The following is a 13367-nucleotide window of genomic DNA, read 5'->3' as shown; positions in this document are numbered from 1 at the left end:
GAACTTTACCGCGCTGAGCAGATGGGACGTGAATTGTAAATTGTAGAATTCCCTCATCTTCCTTAGTCTCAGCATCCGCATGGCTTGCAAATTGTAGAAGCCTCGGAGGTGTAACCAGAGAAGGTTCCCATTGTTTTCATTCTGGTGGGATATGCTATATGCCATTAGAGTGAAAACTTAGTCTTTTTAAAAAAAAAAATATATTTAAAATTGGAGTACAAAAATATTCTATATCATTTCAACTTCTTACCATTTGGTTTGAATATCTCGCCTTTTATATTTACGAAAACCTTAAAACCAGCCTGAAACAATCTAAGAACCAGAGGCTTTACTTCTGTCATTTTTTTAGATGACACTTTACTGATTTCAAAATCATATTTATAATTTAAGGAAAATATTGTTGAAACTTGTTCTTTTTTCCGCCTGGGATTTACTATAAATAAAAAAAAAGTATAGTTTCACCCACAAAAATTATAACTTTTCTTGGTTTTACGTTTGATTCTAATAAAATGATATATTTTGCACCTGCTGACAAAAAAAGAAAAAATAATTAATAGTATTCAGACCATCAAAAATAAAACTACATGTACGATAAGATCATTTGCAGTTTTAATCGGTCAGTTGGTTAGTTTGTCCTTCACGTAAATATGGAAAATTATACTTAAAAAATTTAGAAAAAGAAAAGTTGCTTGCTCCTTCTAAAACTAATAGTTTTAACACAAAAATGACCATACCTAAATACTTGTAAAACGATTTCAATTGGTGGTTATATAAAATACCAATTAGTGAACAAAATATAAAAGAATCTGATTATGTACTTGAAATATTTTGTGATGCATCTCGTTTAGCATGGGGAGCATGCTGTAATGATAATAAAACTCATAGTTTTTGGAGTTATGGACAGCGAGAAATACATATAAATGTACTTGAGCTATTGGCAGCATATAATTACTTGAAATCCTTTTCTAAGGAATATAGGAATTGTAATATTTTGCTAAGAATAGATAACACAACAGCTTTATCTTGTATTAACAAGATGGGGAGTGTGCAATACTCTAATCTAATCTTAACAACATTTGCAGAGAAATTTGACAATACTGTGAAAATAGAAATTTAAAAATATTTGCATCTTATGTCAGTACAAAAGAAAATATTATTGCTGATTCAGAGTCAAGATTTTTGAAAATAGGAACAGAGTATTCTTTAAGTGATAATTGTAATAATATAATTTTTAAACAGCTTCATATTCCAGAAATCGATTTGTTTGCCACATAACTTAACAAAAAATGTACAAGGTATGTATCTTGGAAACCTGACCCCGAATCGGAGAAAGTTGATGCCTTCACTCTAAATTGGCATGGATTAAAATTTTATGCTTTTCTACTCCACCTTTTGCTATTATTCCAAGAGTTTTAGAAAAAATCATATGTGACAAAGCAGTAGGAATTGTGGTAGTAGCAGAATGGCCAAATCAGCCTTGGTAACCAACCTTGGATATCAGGGAAAAAGATAATTTTAGGACCTGGTAAAAATTTAATTTTGCACCCTTTTAGTCTTCCATATCCGGGATACCAACATCTTACCCTGACTATCGCATTTTTGTCAGGCAAGCTTTTTTAAGAAAAGGCATTCCTGAGCATTCCATCACAATTATGATTGCATCTATTACAACAAAAACACTAAATTTATATGATACAGTTTTCAAGAGATGGTGGAGGTATAATAGTATAGAAAAAATATGGACACTTTTGCTTATGAATTATCAAATATTATTAATTTTATTAAATATATCGTAGATCGGGATTATACATATAGCTCTATAAGCATTCAAAGAGCTGCATTGGCATTGATAATACATATACCATAAAATCATAAAAACATGTTTAAAAAATTTTACAAAGGTATATATACCAAATATCAATTTTCTTGAGACCCTCAACCAGTATTATTTTATTTAGAAACATTATTTCCTCTCACAGGTCTTTCCTTGAAAGAACTTACTTACAAACTTGTAATGTTAATTGCTCTGACTACAGCTCACAGGTTGCAAACCCTATCCCTAATAAAATTCAAAATATTTTCATGGATCAAGATAAAATTGCGATTATGATACCAGATAGGATAAAGACTTCTTCGAAAAATAAAAATCAACCTATTTTAAGATTTCTCTATTTTAAAGAAAAACCACAGTCGTGTGTAGCATCGACTTTATGTCACTATTTAGAGATTTCTAAAATCATTCGTCCTCAATCAGAGGACAAGTTGTTTATAACAATAAAAAAACATAGAAAGCAGCATTTACGAAGACTTTGAGTAGATGGCTAAAAGATGTTTTAACCCTTAAGTACTAACACACCGTCTCTCAGACGGCATCGTTTGTTGAAAGTGGGATATTTCCCTTCCTAGAAAAATTTGAAGGTCACCCGTTTATGACTTTTCAAGTTGGGTTGTTATTTACTAGTATTGAATTCGGCAATTTGATGCAGGTTGTTATTCGAAAAATATTTAGACTCAAAGTGTGATTTCCGTCTAATAGACGGTAGTGTTTGTGCCCAGTTCGTCATTAAACATAATGTGCCCCAGTTCGTCAAAAAGTTCAAATAAGGGGATAAAGACTATGAGGAAACTCTTTTGAAATGACTTGATGAGGTAGAAGACGACGTAAGCGAAGTGGGATCAATTTGTGATGAAAATGTTGCCACTGACTACCATTGCTACACTGTACAAATTTTAGTGCCTGTCAGTTTTTTTTTGTTTTAATATTTTTTAAAAAAAAATTTATTTTCATGTTTATTACTCTTTGTTTAACTCGATTATAAATTTTTATCAAGATTCTTTAATTTGTTTCATTTTTATCACACTTTTTTTCAGGAATAAAAAGTTACACAAACAATCCTGCCATTCTTGTTATAATGTTTTGTATTTTAATAAATACATAAAAACTAGATCAATTACTGTGTTTTTTAGATAAGTAATACTTTCAGTAAGTCATCGAAATATTTTTTTGGATTATAATATTTAACAAAAGAAAAATAACCAGTAAAATGTGAAACCCGTCTGTCAGGCGGTTAGTTAGTGTTTGCGCCATTGATTTAAGATGTTAGTACTTAAGGGTTAAAATTATGTAACATAGACACCAATATTTTTAAAGGGTGTAGTGTTAGACAAGCATCTACGTCAGCAGGAGCTAGAGCTGGATTAAATATAGAAACTATTAGAGAGACGGCGGGATTGACAGAAAATTCTCAAGTATTTAATATTTTTTATAATAAACCTCTAGCAAAAGATTACGGACTCTTTGCAAAAACTATATTGTCTGTTTAGTCCATGTATGCTTCTGCGTTTGTTTATTGTTTGTTATACGTTTGTAATTATATGTTTATGTTATTATTATTGCATAAGAACATTAATGTTCTTATTATTTACAAACATAACTCTTAATTGTTCTAATGCATTCTCTCTTTTTTTTGTAAAGTTCCTAAAAAAAAAAAATGTAAAGTATCGATTTTTGGATTGCAATGTAGTTTTGTTTAATTATCGCACAATATTGCTTAATCTTTCAACAGCCTACCATTAGTACAAATGTTCGAAATGTTATGTGAAGGACAATTAATTGATTGGTTGACTTACCTGTTAAGGAAGGACAATCATAATTGTCCTATCTTACATTTCGAACATTTGTACGCTCCCTCCCTTTGATTCTTTCGAACTCACCCGTTTTTGTGCGATCAAAATAAAAAAAAACAGTGATGTGCGCACGTCACGTGTCAATAAGCCTAATATCTTCTTTTTTCTTATTCTTCTTCTTTAAACTGTGATCAGCGGCCAGAAAATGCCACTACCATTAGTACAAATGTTCGAAATGTAAGATAGGACAATTATGATTGTCCTTCCTTAACAGGTAAGTCAACCAATCAATTAATTAAAACTAATTAATTATTATTTTAAAAGTTCAAAGATATTTTAGATTTGTAATAAATACTTTTTCAGCATAAATTAATATACGATTATTTACGTGGAATATCGCATAATTTGTCCTATTTGAAGAATTTTTTTATGTCTATATTTTGTATTATTTTGAATCAATATTTTAGATATATAATTTTCTTTTTTATTCCAGCAATTTTTATTTCGAGCAAATTTCATGTCGAGCAATTGATTTTCGAGCAAATGATTTTGAGCAATTGCATTTGAGCAATTCATCGGTTACCGCACCCCACACTTAGGCAAAAAAACATAGAAGAGCAGACAAAAGTCGACTCGAGAATAAGACAAGAAGTGAACTTCGCGCAAGCTACCAACCAAAGTAATATAAGCAACAACCCCTCACAATGCCTTCAAATCCAAACCCGCTCCCAAGTACACAAGTTGTGTCCCCTCACAGAGCTATTCAAAACCTTCTAAGCAAATTAGAAAATATGACAGGAAAACTTGCCGGACAAATAGGAACCATACTTAATCTACGAACCAAGGCCATTAATAAACTTGCATAATGCTAATGGCATTCAACAGCATATTGATGAAGTAAATTTATATATAAACAATTATATGAAAACCTTGACATGCTGCTTATATCTGAGGCCCACTGTACAGAAAAACACCACTTCCGTAATACCAAAATACAAAGTGTACACTACGAAACATCCAAGCGAGAAATCACATGGGGAACCGAAGTAATTATACGGGATAATATTAGACATTTCGAGAGAGAAAATTTTTCCAAAGAACACATACAAGCCACGAGAGTAACTATAACAAACGACTACAGTCCACTAACCATTTTTGAAATTTACTGCCCGTCCAAACACAACAAAAAACAAGGACAATATGAAGATTACTTCAAGACATTGGGCAATAAATTCCTAGCCGAAGGAGACTACAGTGCCAAAAATACCATTTGGGGATTTACGGTGCCGCCCAAAATCCCGACATTCAGCAATCCTCGCATAATTAAAAATTCCGACCACTTCATTTTGAATATTTATTGTTTCCTTTTCCAATACAATACCAAGTCATATTATAGAGTATTGAAATTAAAAAATTATTACTTACTAATAAGTACGGGTACTAATTATTATGTATTTTAAAAGAAAAAAATATATAAACACTTTATTTTATAATATATAAATGCTATACTTACTGAAATGGAAGGTTGTAAGTGACATGATAATATCTATTATATGAAAGTAAATAAACAAGAATACAGCAAATAAAATAATAAAGCAAAAAACAAGAAATAAATGTAATTATATGTTAAAAAGGAACTTATCACACCTGTCGGGATTCTGGCCTGTCGGGATTTTGGCCTGTCGGGATTCTGGCGTGTCGGGATTTTGGCCGTCGGGATTGTGGCTGTCGGGACTTTGGCTGTCGGGATTTTGGGGTAGACACGGGGATTTATAATATCTACACTAAAGGCCGAGAGCTATTAAAGGCAATGAATGCAAAAATATTCTTAAGTACATATCTTCTAATGAACCTACTTACTGGCCATCAGACATTAGTAAACTTCCAGACTTGTTAGACTTCGCAACTATTAAAGCCCTAGATAGTAAAAAATGCAAGGTGGCCACATCTGATGACCTGTCCTTTGATCATTCCCCGATAATAATCACAATACATTCAAAGATCTTAAAAAAAGGAATACCCCTGCATTATATAATAAAAAAATCAATTGGGATGTATACAGAAACAATTTAGATAACCTATTATCACTAAATATACCACATAAAATAATATAGACGTCGCGACAGAAGACCTAACGACAAAAATTCAACAAGTAGCATGGAACGCAACCACAATAATATACCGAGAAGGAGAAGTAAACGAACTACCCCAATCAATTAATGAGAAAATAAATATTAAGAGAAAACTGAGAAAACAATAGATGAAAAACAGAACAATAGAAAATAGAAGAGAATATAACAGACCTACCACAGAATTAAAACAGACAATATTGAACAGTAAAAATGAAAATATTCGGAACTATACAGAGTCTCTAACCCCAACGGAAGGGTCAGACTATGGAGGACACAAAAAAGTTTAGACAACCTCAACAGTTTAATCCTCCAATTAGAAACGGAATTAAATGGGCAATAAATGATAAAGAAAAATCCAGAAGAAGAAAGATCCAGAGCAGCATTCAGAAGATAAAGAAATAAACAAAACACTAAATGCACCTTTCCAAATGGACCTGCCTATAAAAAAATTCTAGTAACAAACCAGAAATATAATTATGAATGAACTTAACATTAAAAAAGCACTGGGATATGACCTTATCACAGGAAAGGTGCTTCAGGAATCTACTCCCTACTACTAACATATATCTACTACCTACTACTAACATAAAACTACTAACATATATCTTCAATGCCGTCCTCAAACTAGGGTTCTACCCAAAGATCTGAAAAGTAGCACAAATAATAATGATCCCCAAACCAGGCAAAAATTTAGAAGAAGTTACCTCTTATCGACCTATTAGCTTGCTACCAACTATGTATCTCCAAAATTTTCCAGAAAATATACGTCAAAAAGCAGAAGGCAATAACTGAAATGATGCACTTAAATCCAGACTATCAATTTGGATTCCGAAACAAACATGGTACCATGAATAAGTACGTAGAATACTTAGTTAACAAGATTGACCATGACTTACAACAAAAACGTTATTGTTCTGCTGCCTTTATTGATATGTCAAAAGCATACGATAAAATTTGGCCTATTGGACCCTTTTACAAAATTAAGAAGCTACTCACTTCCTGTTACTAAACTCATACCTAACCAATAGACACTTTTTTGTCAGACAAAACAAAGAATACTCTTTTCTGAACGCCATAAAATCAGGGGTACCACAGGACAGTGTACTCGGACCTATCCTGTATTTGTACAGAGTACACAAGTAATCTTCCTACTGCACCGATGGTTACAATAGCCACATTTTCGGACGATACAGCTGCTCTCTCTTCACACGAAGACCCAAAGATGCCGTCAAGACAATTTCAGATCTGCCTTAACAAAATACAAAAATGGCTTTCAAAATGGCACATGAAAGCAAATAAACTAAAATCTACACATGTAACATTTACACTCCGCAAAGAAACTTGCCCACCAGTACAACTTAACAACAATAATTAACCTCAAGCCGAAGATGTAAAATACTTGTGAATCCACCTAGACAGAAGACTAACATGGCGAAAACATATTTTCACTTACAAGTAGATAGAACTAAAGCTAAGCCGTCTATACTGGATCATTGGCAGAAACTCTAAGTTGTTTCTAGAAAACAAATTACTGGTCTACAAAGCCATTATAAAGCTCATTTGGACCTACGGTACCCAGCTCTGGGGAACAGCAACATAAATATAATACAAAGGTTTCAAAACAAGACGACAAGGCTGATTCTTGATGCTCCGTACTACGTACCCAACTCAGTGATCCAACCAGACAGCAATTCCAACATTGCAATAAATGATAAGTAAATATAGTGCAACATATCGCGAAAGAGCTTCTGTACATCCTAACGAGTAAGGCAAGCGGTTGTTTGAAGACTTACATGAAGAAAGAAGATTAAAAAAATTCAAACCCAGAGACTTAATTAATAGGATTAAGTAATTTGTAATATACATATTTTTGTAAATAGTAACATATTGTAAATAGTAGAGGTAATGCCGTAAAGTTACCAATAGCTACATTATAAAACAGAGTGGTTAATGAAGCATCCTGTACATTGTACATGATATAATTATTTGTCAACAAAAACGCTTATCATCATTATTGATAGATTGCCATATAAAGGAGTTAAAAAAATAAACTGAATTAAAAAACGAGTATTGTTAACTAAAAAAAGTACAACAATGTTAAAAGTACTTGAAAGTAGAACAACTGGATGAACTTGTTGCCATTGGAATATTAATAGAATACTATAGACACGTAAACACTGATGCGGTACGTGAAAACGCCATAAAACTTGACTACGTCAACGTGGTTGAAAGACTAAACCATACCAAAATTGCAGCAGTTGGGAGGATGTACAATTACAGAATTACACACTACTTAAAGTTACACAGATTCAAAGGATTTTTTTTTAAAATAAGTTTTACAATAAAATAATATATTTTCGGCGAGGCATGGTATACCACCTGTCAGTCGTTAAGGGTTAACTATTAACTTCGTAACGACCAGAATTTTTACTATTAAAGTTTTACTATCAGCTTATACGATCTAAGAGACTTTTTAGTAATGGAAGGTAACGTTGACTGTTGAAATTATGTTCGATTATAATTGCAGAAGCTAAACTGAGTTTTTGTAGAGTACAAAAAGTTCTTTTTCATTTAGGCTCCGTGTCCGTATTTAAACCTTTTCCTATCGGCTGCTGCGCGAAATAATTCTTCTACCGTATCACCACACCATTGTCTAATAGTACGCAAGCATAAAAGTTTCTTTTGACTAATCCATTTCCAACATTGAGGAGGGAGTGGTAAAGGAAGCATTAAGAAAATTAAAAAACAGAAAATCTCCAGGAAAGGACATAATATCGAACGAACTCCTAAAGTACGGAGGACAAGATCTAACTAAACAACTATTAAAACTAATACAAAAAATAATAGAACAAAACAGAATACCACAAGAATGGAGATCAAGTATCCTAATATCTCTCTTCAAACAAGGAAACAAATCGGACCCGGAGAATTACAGAGGAATTAACTTATTAAACACAACGTTAAAATGAACAACCAAAGTAATAACAAACAAAGTGAATGAAATTATTATACCATTAGCAGAAGAACAACAAGATTTTAGGTCGGGAAGGTCATGCACTGACGCTATATTTATAATGAGGCAACTTCAACAGAAATCGTTGGAATACTACAAACCGGCATATTTATGTTTCGTTGACTTTAAGAAAGCATTTGACAGGGTAACACTAAATATCGTTTTCCATTTGTTATACTCGAGGGAGGTACTTCTAGGAATAATTAAAACGATCGAAAACATCTACCAGAACAACACAATAAAAGTAAAAGTGGAAGCTGACCTAACTGATCCAATTAAAGCCGGCAATGGGATAAGACAGGGGGATTCCTTAAGTACTTTATTGTTCAACCTGATCATGGACGAAATAATAAAAAAAGTAAGAACTTAAAAAGGATACCAAATTGGAGGCAAACATCTTAAAATAATGCAGACGATTTAATACTAATCTCTCAAAGTGAAGATGATTTAAAACGTATGCTGCACCAATTTAACATAACCGCTAGAAAATTTAACTCAAGCAAGGTTAAAATTCAAGGTTTTTACATTTTTTCAAAGTATGGTAGCAACAAAATTAAGTACGGTTTTAGGACTCTATAAATTGTTTGTTATATATTATTATCATTAATAATACTACATACCTCACACGAGTCTTGGGGTAACAAAACATAAATCTTCGTTTTGTTGCCCGAAAATAGAAACAAACAACGGTGATCACCGTAGTTAGTGAATTACAAAATTATATTTTTATCTAATGCATGACGTTTCGATTACCACTCCGGAAATTAGAAAATTATTCTGGGCTAATTAAGCAAAATACAAGGAAAAGTTATTTACCAGCAATTATATTGCTGGAATTGAATCTTATGATTGTATATTAATAATATAGGTATGCAAAGTCCGCAGATAGTGTGCTACCTTTTTTATAAACAAAATAGTGTCCGAAAATCGTGTTATTTTCAATTTTTGATTTGTAACTCCAAAGATTTTAACTTTACACCAAAAACACTCAAATAAAAATTCACAGTAATTAAATTCTGCGTAGAGATGTGTTTTTTCGGATTTACTTTGACGAAAATTTTTTCCGGTTAATTCTAGTTTTTCCAACAAAATCAAATAAAATTTTAGATAAGTGATTGTTTATAAATAATTAAATAACTTGGTAAAATAAAAGCTCTTCTTGTATAGATTATAATTACAAAAGCAGATGGATATTGAATAAACTTAAAAATATCACAAGGAAAAAAATTCCTTTACTGGCTGTATACCAAAAATGACAAGAAATAAAAACCTTATCTTGTAAAAGGTATATTTAAAATCCCTAAAAAGGGCTGTATCACAACAAAACGTGTTCGGAATCAATATTCCGTCATCAGTGTTATCACCTAAAATAAGTATAACTCTATAAGTAAAACAAACGTGAGGTTAAATTTTGACAAAGGTAAAAAAGTAAATAGACAGTTATACTTATAAGTTTACATGCTTTAAGCCACCAAAATGTACAGGTAAAAACCCTTAACTTGACATTAAACAGATGGGTTTACATTATATTATCTGATTTCAAAGGATATTAAAAATATTTCTAGATTAACCCCTGGTATCACATGACATCAACCATATTGGTTGGGAAATTGTAGGTAGAAACTTACATGGCAGATAGCACAGTTTAGGTGACAACTGACCGGAATGGCCCTCTGAAGTATGTCAGAACTAGACTGACACCGTACCTTGACAGAATGTAATAATATGTGTAGTTACTTCAGCCAAAAGAATTTAAATGTTATGTTAATATTTAAAATAATAACAGAAGTGAAAAAATTTGTTGGGATTAAAATTAATCTACCCTGAACAAGTAAGATGGATAAAAGTTAAAAATTATAGAATCAAACAGAAGTGAATTAATACTTTCTTTAGGGTAGGCAATTATCACTACGTAGTATTGAAAATTATAGATTGTAAATACAGAGTTATACTTTTCTAAGATGTTAGAGGCTGATGTTATAAGCTTAATATTTGGTGTAATTTATTAATAGAAGGATCCAACAAAATAGATAAAAGATGATATAGTTTGGCTGAAGAAATATGTATTACTAGATGTGAACGTAAATAAGAATGAACAGTTAACAACAATTAAATTTTTAATTAAAAATTTACGGTCACTATAATAACCACAATAATTATGATACATAAGAATAACTATGATTTTTGTATAAAAGACACTGTACCTATCTAATGTACTTTAGAGAATTGAAATTGGACTATTTAAGTGGCCTCAGGAATATTTTAAAATTATAAACAATTTTTGCCCAGAATTAGCAGATAGAACCATTAGCAGAAGAACAAAAATTTTAGGTCGGGAAGGTCATGCACTGACGCTATATTTATAATGAGGCAACTTCAAGAGAAATCGTTGGAATACTACAAACCGGCATATTTATGTTTCTTTGACCTTAAGAAAGCATTTGACAGGGCCACACTAAAGGAAGTTATCCATTTGTTATACTCGAGAGAGGTACCTCTAGGAATAATTAAAACGATCGAAAAACATCTACCAGAATAACACAATAAAAGTAAAAGTGGAAAATGAACTAACTGATCCAATTGAAGCCGGCAATGGGATAAGACAGGGGGATTCCTTGAGTTCTTTATTGTTCAAACTCATCATGGACGAAATAATAAAAAATGTAAGAACTAAAAAAGGATACCAAATGGGAGACAAACAACTTAAAATAATCTGCTATGCAGACGATGCAATACTAATCTCTCAAAGTGAAGATGATTTACAGCGTATGCTGCACCAATTTAACATAACCGCCAGAAAATTTAACTCACGGTTTAATTGAAAGTTTTCACATTTTTTCAAAGTATGATAGCAACAAAATTAAGTACGGTTTTAGGACTCTATAAATTGTTTCTTATATATTATTATCATTAATTATACAGGGTGTCCCGAAAAGATTGGTCATAAATTATACCGCCCATTCTGGGGTCAAAAATAGTTCGATTGAACCTAAATTACCTTAGTACAAATGTGCTCATAAAAAAAGTTACAGCCCTTTGAAGTTACAAAATGAAAATCGATTTTTTTCAATATATCGAAAACTATTAGAGATTTTTTATTGAAAACGGACATGTATCTTCTTATGTCAGAGACATCTTAAAACAAAATTATAGTGAAATTTGTCCACCCCATAAAAATTGTATGAGGGTTTGGTTCCTGTAAACCACCCCCCCCCCCCAAACTTTTGTGTACGTTCCAAATAATTCATCATTGTGGTACCATTAGTTAAACACAACGTTTTTAAAACTTTTTGGACTCTTTGTATTTTTTCAATAAGCCAGTGTTAATCGAGATGCGGCTTCTTTTTTAATATATGTACATAAAAATTTTCTGTGGGTTTTGCTCCTTTAAACCCCCCAAATGTTTGTGTACGTTCCAATTAAACTATTATTGTGGTGCCATTAGTTAAACACAGTGTTTTTAAAACTTTTTTGTCTCTTAGTCTTTTTTTGATAAGTCACGTTTTATCGAGATATGGCTTCTTTTTCAAAATATACCTAAAAATGTAAATTATAAATAAATTTCCAGATTATTAACAGGTCTCTATAATCATACTTAACCATATACAAATATGTGGTGGATTCGAAAAATATTCAAAATATCTCGATAAACACTGGCTTATCGAAAAAGTACTAAGAGGCAAAAAAGTTTTAAAAACATTGTGTTTAACTAATGGTAACACAATATTAATTTAATTGGAACGTACACAAAAGTTTGGGCGGGTTTAATGGAACAAAACCCCCTTAAAATGTTTATGGGTTGCACAAATTTCACTTTGATTTTTTTTAAGATGTTGCTGCCATAAGAATGCCACTTGTCCATTTTCAATGAAAAATCTCTCAGAGTTTTCGATATGTAAAAAAAATCGATTTTAATTTTGTAACTTCAAAGGGCTGTAACTTTTTTTGTGTGCACTATTGTATATAGGTAAGTCAGGTTCAATCAACTTATTTTTGACCCCAGAATCTGTGGTATAATTTATGACCAATCTTTTTGGGACACCTTGTATAATACTACCTCACAAGAATCTTGGGTTAACAAAACAAAAATCTTCGTTTTATTGCCAGAAAATGGAAACAAAAAACGGTGATCGCCATAGTTAGTGAATTACAAAATTACATTTTTATCTCATGGACGACGTTTCGATTACCACTCCGGAAATTAGAAAATATTTTTGATATTTGACTGCTTGAACAAATTACGACTACTACAGATAAGCTGGATTGAGGATCCAGACTGAGTCAGTCATCAGGACCCTTTGCATCTTATGATACAGAAAAAGATCCAAGGTAGACGTGTTCTGTAAAAGAACAAGACCTGAAAAAACAAACACTTTATGGCTTAAAGAGTTAGCGCAATGGTACAGAAAATCGTCTTTTCATTATTTGGAGTTACTGTCAGTAGAGCGTTGATGGAGAGTATGATAGCCAACTACTATCCGATAATGTATTACAGTCATAAAACTGAAAAAAGAAATAAATATCTAATCTCATAAAATCCTAATGCGCCAAGTCACACAGTATGTCCGGTACGGTTTCGATACGTAAACGTTGAA

This window comes from Diabrotica virgifera, chromosome 5 (assembly GCF_917563875.1).
Source record: "Diabrotica virgifera virgifera chromosome 5, PGI_DIABVI_V3a".
NCBI classification, from domain to species: Eukaryota; Metazoa; Arthropoda; class Insecta; order Coleoptera; family Chrysomelidae; genus Diabrotica; species Diabrotica virgifera.
This window is presented reverse-complemented; position numbering follows the sequence as displayed.